This window comes from Stenella coeruleoalba (assembly GCF_951394435.1).
Source record: "Stenella coeruleoalba genome assembly, chromosome: 5".
Classification (NCBI taxonomy): domain Eukaryota; kingdom Metazoa; phylum Chordata; class Mammalia; order Artiodactyla; family Delphinidae; genus Stenella; species Stenella coeruleoalba.
The window spans coordinates 134,595,360-134,603,484 of NC_137150.1; positions in this window are offsets into that span (position 1 = coordinate 134,595,360).

The following is an 8,125-nucleotide window of genomic DNA, read 5'->3' on the forward strand; positions in this document are numbered from 1 at the left end:
CCTTTAGATGCTGTAATCTGCTTTGAACTTTGGCTCAGCTATTTCCATGAATATCCTCCATTTCCACTGGGGTAGATACTATATAAGACAGAACATTACAAATCACTTTGTTTAAAGTTACAGAAGAAAGAGTGGGGGGAAGAAAAAGCAGCTTGGAGTCTGCTGTTAATTAAAACCAGACGATGATGTACAGCGATTTGTCTGGGGCACTTCTGACTGGGCTGGTTCCTTGACAGCTGTACATTCTTTCCTGCCTGTATTGTTTGAACTGTGTCCAATGGTACAATCGTTAAATCTTTGATAGCTGTTGTTTAAATACAAGAAAGGGGGAGCTTTTTGTTCTAAGCAAGAGACGGAGATGAGTCTTGTATTACATTTAAAAAGTTAGGTTTTATTAGATCATTTTTGCTGGGTTTTCATAGAATGCCTCTGGTCATTTTTGATTGTCTGTTGACGCTTTTTCAATACACACAAATGTCAAAAGTCTTACTTCCTCCCTTCTTTCCTAAGGGATTCTTGCTGTGGGTAGGAGGGAAAAATATGGAGCACCTGGTCTGACTAGGGATAGGTTAATTTCAAAGTTGAAAGCTCCCTAGGCTGGACTACATTTAAATGTTTGCTAATAGTGAGAGAGACTACCAAAAAGAAATTCAAGTGGCTTCAGGAAAATTGCTCAGAAACACAAAACTTCTGTTTCATCCTCAAGTTTGACACTTGATAGCTAACCAAAGATTGTTAAGCTGTGTATCTCCAAATACCCCAGCAACTTTAAAAGGAATCATTCACACTTTCTAAAAGACAAATTGACATTAAAGAATGTATATAAAAAAGTATTTGTACATTTATCCATACCTTAAAGTTTGGGTGTTAAATATAAGCATAATACCCTTTCTAAATAGCCATTGTGATATATCTATCTATCTAGATGTATAGATTAGATAGATGATAGATAGATAGATAGATAGGTAGGTAGATAGATAGACTTAGTGTTTCAATTTATATTTCAGGTCAAATTTTATTTTTAAAGTTCTTTTTCAAGATAGCCTCACCTACTATCAGGAGGGTGTTTGGGGGTTCAGATGAACATTCTTGCCAGCAATGGTAGCTGTGGAGTTCTGCCACAATGTTGTAACTCCCTTTCTTTCAAGGTCATCCTACAAGTGTGACCTCATTTCCTCTGAAGATTAGACAGATTGTCTTTTTACTGGGACTCTAGATTCCGGGGGCAAAATTTTTCAAAGACAGGTGTGAAAATTATCCTTGCTTATTCCGAACTAGGTCATTATTCCAGGATGCTATCGCTTATCTCAACCTGGTAAAGGTCAAATGAAGTTCTGGTTCACAGAAAGGTGTCTTATGCTGAGTTTTCAGCCTCAGTGGGGTTTCTTTTATTTCATTTGGTTTGGGAGAACCCAACATTGCTGATGTATTCATCTGTGTTGGGTGAAACTTTGACCAAACAACCATGGAACAGCTGGCCCATAGGAAGGTAAGTAAGGTGGTAACTTTATTAGGCTTACTCCTGGAGTCCAAACACAATACCAACAGGCAGACAGTAAAGAAAGTAAACCTTACTGGTAATAAAGGCAACTACCTCAGTGCCATTTGCTTTTGTCAAATATGAGAAATATTTGACTTTGCTCTGACTATGGATATTTTTTAGTTTAATCAATCTCAATTAAAATTCGTTGAGACTATCCATTTAGAGTCAGATAAATACATACATTTGTCCAGGTCTAATCCATTTAAACTAGAGCCCAGTGTTTGCTTATTTGCCTTAGAAATTGTGGCTCAGGAAATATAAGCACCCATGAAGATCTCATTTCTGTTAGCCAGGCTGTGTAAGCATGAGACAGCTAGCAGAGTAGCAAGCTAAGTTTGTTGTCTACACTCAACTCTCTCCTCCCTCCACACTCCTACAGGCTCACAGACCTCACCTCCACTAGAATGTCTGAAAATACCAGGTATTAGATTTAGAGCTAGATCATGAGGATCAACTGTAGACTGGGATCTGAGGGGAAAACATCTGCAGGACTTATGAAAAAGGTTTTACTTCCTAATTACAAAGCACTACCCAGGAGGACATGTTCCTCTTTTATGGTCAGATGTTGCTGTAGTGATCGCCGGAATAGCTGTATCCATTTTGTGACCAGAGGATGGCACACAGGAAAGGAGAAAGAGCCCAAGTGTGTGATAACATCAATGAGCCACCAAACTGACCCTGGACTTACCTACCTCTGGATGTCTTTTTTTTTTTGGTTATTTGTTTATTTATTGATGTATACTTGATATACAATATTATATGTTACAGATGTACAATATAATGATTTGGATTCACACTTTTAAAGGTTATACTCCATTTATAGTCACTATAAAATACTGACTATATTCCTGTGTTGTACAATATATCCTTATAGCTTATTTTATTTTATTTTTTAAAATTAATTTTTATTGGAGTATAGTTGCTTTACAATGTTATGTTAGTTTCTACTGTACAGCAAAGTGAATCAACTATATGTATACATATACTCCTCTTTCTTGGATTTCCTTCCCATTTAGGTCACCACAGAACATTGAGTAGAGCTCCCTGAAGGTCTTTTAATGTGTCTCAGCATGCACCTGAAGCTGTCTTAACTGAGAGAAGCTTGAATTAAAAAATTTGATTCCTTTCACTCTCCTCTTGTGCTTACAGATCCATAGCAATGGTCTCAATGTTCACTAAATACAACAGCTCTAAGGAACTAAGAGCAACAGGATCTGGCTGCAAGATATGGAAGGCTCAAAGGCAGGGACCAAGTCAGGAATCAGTACTGAGGACACTAAGCAAGATATAGAAGAAAGAAATGAGCACCCTCTAGTTTCACGGTAGGTAATATTTAATCCAAAGCTGGGCTCTAAAAGTGTAAGAAGGCCAGGAAAAAGAAAGAGATTCCTGCACTGAATGAGAGGCTGGGCTCCAGAACTCTGTTTCCTTCAACTTATAACATTGCCTGATGTTTAGAAACACAGGCAAAACATTAAGGAAATGCCACCCCAAAAGTAATCCATTAATGAATTAAAAATATCCTCATACTCTCTGCCTTTCAAGGAAGGTTGATCTACAGCTTGAGTTTATGGATAATGGACTTGAAAGAGAGGGAGGGTGAGCAGGTCAGCTCTCCTTGAATGAGGGTCTGTCCATGGCAATTAGACTTCTGAGCTCATGTAAATGAACACGTATGTAGTACAGAGGCAGACTCGGGTTCAAATCCCAGCCTGACCTTCAACAGTTTTGTGAATAGGGTTACTCAACCCTCTCAGCTTCAGTTACTTCATTTTAGAAATGGAAAAAAAAAATAGTATTTGTCTTATGGGAGCTTTTTGGTGATAATTCAATAAAATAATCCAGATAAAGCTATTTGTCATGCCAGGAGCATAATAAATGCAAAAAATTTTAGTGACTATGATTATTTTTATTATCTCTTACAACTGTATAATATGATGCTCTGGAGAGACTGAAATAGTTTCTAAATGGCTCCATATGTTCAACAGAAATAATAATGCTAACAGGAGGAAAATACCTGTCAGTACTACATTTCTTACACTAATCATTGCTTTTCTAGAATTACATTTTTAAAAAATATTTCAGGGAGTAATTTTGAGACAGACACCTGGATAGCATGTGAAAATGTTTAGTTCTCTCACATAGCATTTGCCAAATTGCTGATCTCTGCATAAAACATGAAGATTTTGCATTATGAATATAGAATAAGAGTTTTAAAAAGATGAAAAAAAAAAGATGGACAGATTAAGTATTTCCATGTTTGAACTGCTTCTGGATTATATCTGATTTTATATCATCACTATTTTAATGGGCTACTTTGTGGCCAAATAGTTTTAACATGTGTTCAAACCTAAATAATCACTCATTAATCTTATGTGATAACCAGGTTTTATTATTTATTAGACTGCTATTGTTAACAATAGACTTTATGCTATTTACAGTATCTGAATTCTTTTTTTCCAGAATAAAGTTACCTACACACCAAACTGCTTGTCTCAAAACCATAGCAATTAGATACAATCTTAGGCAAAACTTTATGAGATGTATGTTTTTACTAAAAACCAGTCCTGAATGTTTATTTGAAATCAGTTGGCAGAGCTAGGTAAAGGAATTTTGTGATTCATTCTTCAAAAATAAATAGATTTCATAAATTTTGTTGGCTTGAATACAAATATACACTGATTGTTGTTGAAAGCTTCTGACATAATTACTAAACCTGGTAAAGAGAGGTCAAGATATCCATAGTTGGTTAATTCATATGATAATGAAGACAATGATAAGCATTTCAAGGGTAAACTATGACTTCAATTTGGTTGAGTGGTTTATTTTCTTTTTGAACATTATACCACTTCCCTGCAGCCCCTAGAGAGAAAGCTGATTATTTTTCAAGGATGTAGGTGTCAGAGGTGGAATTAAATACTCTTTTTACTTTACACTGAGGCTGGTAAACCATTACCCCAATACCCTCGAAATATCATGGCTTCACTGAGGCTAAGTTCTCCTCACATTATCCTCTTCTACTTCTTCTTGTTCTTAGTTGCCTGCCATTTTCTAAGCCAACCCTACACATCCATTGAAGAATCTGATACCTAAAAAATTTCTTCTTTATTCAAAATTCACTCATCAACCATTATCTTCAGTGACTTTGGAGTCCAAGCAGACCCTTCTGCTTTCCTTTCTCTCTACTTCTTAACTTCCACATCTACAATGGCCTTCATCTGCACTCCTTTTTAGGCACTCTCTCTCAAGGTTAAGTCCTAGGATCTCTCCATCCTTGAATTCTTAAACACAAATATTCTACTCTTTGAGAAAAATCTTCAGTTCATTTGGTTTTATCACTACTTCTACTCTCTCTGCTTTCTAGACTTATCATGCCCTTTGATACCTCACTTTCTTTCAGAATCAGCCTCTCCTGATCTCTTTCCCTCCCTTGGCTCCTACCATTAACATCACTAGGACTGTCAGTTCTCTCACCCTCTAGCTTTCCATACATTCACTCAACAAAACTACAGCATTGAATCAATCCTTCCAGCTGCCTTCTTGACTCCTGAACCAAGGTGGTGGAAGTGGAGGACTTTTAAAGAACATGTATGATTTCATGTCTCAATTAGATCCTCAATCATCAATCAATTCTTTTACTTATTGTTGGGCAAGACATTTTCCAATACTTTTCCAATGTCCATGAAAAACCTTCATCACTCTTCTCAAGAACCATTTCTCATACAGACTCCTATAGCTTCGTAGACAAACTTGACACTTTAATAGAAAATTGAAGTGAATAGGCAGTTTATTCCACGACCTTGCTGCAAATGTATCTGTGTGTACCAACTCTGCTATTTATGATTCCCATTTCAAGCCATGAGGCTTGCTCCTGTTGAAGTCCACAAGCTATGACTTTACTGGCACCTTTTTCTTTTCCCCTCAAGTCCTTTTCATTCATCATCCTTACTCTCTCCCATATCTTTGAACTTATCTCAGTTGGATCCAGTACTTCAGACTACTAATGGGTTCAAGATTTTCTCAATGTAAGCCTTTCTTCCTGGATTGGGCTTTCATCTAGCCACCAACTTGTTCTATCTATTCCCTTCTTGTCTATGTGGCTTCAGAACAGCATATATTTCCAGTATGCCCTTTCCTCCTTTACCATTCCTTCCTTGGTCCTATCATCATACTCTATTTTAATAGTTCTCTCAGTGAGTAACCAGTAATCTTTTTACTGAAAACTCTACTAAAAAGTTCAGTCCTTAATTTCCAGGCTTCTTGAAGCTTTGCTGATTAGGGAGTAGTGAAGAAGCGTTTGGAGAGGTCCACCCAAAGCCGATGGAGGGCTCTGTGAGGAGAACTGAGGAATCTTTCACTGAAATTCTGAAGAGGTTCTGCAAGTTCACATTCATGAAGCTCTTTACTCCCTTTGCTTCCATGATTTTGTACTCTCTTGATTCTCTTTCTATACTTTCTATCCCTTTCTTAGACACAGTTTCTTCTGCTTACCAATGAAATGGTGTGGCCCAGAAGTTGCTCCTGGGAGAGCTCATCCACTCTCATGTTTTCAAGTGTCTAATATAAGATATTGATTCCCCTGTGGACAACTTTAGTACTGGCCTCTATTGCAGTGGATTTCATATTTACTTATACTGTTGGCACTGGGAGGGTGGAATGTTCCAAAATTGGGAAAGAGGATGAACTTGGTGTACACATGTGTGCAGAAAAGAGGTAATATAACAAACCTGGGACTTAGAAAGGTCTTCTTGCAAGGTTGGCCCTTGGCTGACATCTGGAAACTTGGATTTCAGTAGTGTTCTCACCATTCTCTAACAGATAAGGTTAGTTTACTGTGCCTAAACTGTTTGTACACACAATGTGATTTATGCTTTCTTTTTGGGAGTCTGGAATTTTGGTATGCGTTGGGGAAAGAGTACCTACATGACCAACCCCCAGTAGGAATCCTGGGTGCTGAGTCTCTAACGTGCTTCCTTGGTAGACGACAGTTCACGTGTATTGTCCCAGTTTAATGCTAGAGGAACTATGCCTGTTTTGTGTGACTCCAATGGGAGAGGACTCTTAGAAGCCTGTGCCTGGTTTCCTCTGGACTTTACTTCATGTGCCTTTTCCCTTTGCTGATTTTCCTTGGTATCCTTTCACTATAATACATTGTAACCATGAGGATGACTATATTCTGAGTCCTATGGGTCTTTCTGGTGAATCCATTGCCTCTGGGGATTGTCTTGGGGACTCCTGATACACATGTATTCTTATTTCATGGAATTCATGTCATACATTTGGAGACAGAAGTCAGAATGAACGAAAGAGTTGGATTGAATGCTAAAAGCAAAAAGAAATAAGAGGGGTATAGGAAAGATGGGCTTAAGAGAAAGATCACCAGGCTCCATGGTGATGAAACCCTAAGCAGGTTTCATTCAACAGCTTTAACTATTTTTTGATATTTTTATTCCCATTCTTTACAGGTAACCCCAAGAATTTAAGCACTTTTTAAAAAATTGAAGTATAGTTGATTTAACAATTTACAGTGTTAGCTTCAGGTGTATGGCAAAGTGACCCGGTTATACGTACATACATATATATATACATATGTACATATGTATATATATATTTTTCAGATTCTTTTCCCTTATACGTTATTACAAAATTGAGTATAGTACCTTTCAGGTGTGCTATACAGTAGGCCCTTGATGGTTATCTATTTTATATATAGTAGAGTGTATATGTTAATCTCAAACTCCTAATTTATCCCTCCCCGTCTAAGTACTTTTAAATACATTCCTGAATATTGATCTAAGTCTCTGTCTTTCTACAATGTTTTTTCTGTATTTACAGCCATAACAATCCACAAAATACAAATTAACCATCTATAAGATTTCTTGAGATTACATTATTCCATCACTCAATAAATATTCATTGAGCCTAGATGTTTCATTGTGCCCCAGGTACTATGGTAGTCATTGGTGATTCAAAGATGACTAAGGCAAATCTCTCTTATCCTCAGGGAACTCACTTAAGGGAAGAAAGATGCCAAAGGAATAACAGGCAAAAGAACTTTGTTCAGATCACAGTTTTGCATATAAGTCTCAGGAGCTTTCTGGCCACCCAAAGCCTCAAATGCTCTGCCACAGCCATGCTCCCAACAGGTGAACACAGAAAACTGTTAGGTGAGTCAGCATATGGAAAAGGCTGGGGATTCCTGAAATAGCACTGAGTCATTAATCACTGATATCCTGGCTCAGTCCATGAAGCAACTGGAAATGAATAAGCAAAGAAAGTGAACTAATGGTTAGAGGATGGAAATACCCCAGGAGACATTTGTTGAGTCAGTATAAGAATGTGGAAAACTTCAACAGTCATAGATTCAAATGGAATGAAATTAAAAGAGAAGAGAGTTTTCCAAAAGCTTGATCTTCATTCAGAAATTTCTGGCAAGCCTCATTCTTCTGGATTCTTTGGGGAACTGGAGAAAGGAGGAAGAGAGAGGAATAAAATGTTCTGACAACAGTGGATTCTAGATTTACATGGTATGACAATCATAGTACATAGACAGTGTTTGATACATGATTTGGGGTTGAATTA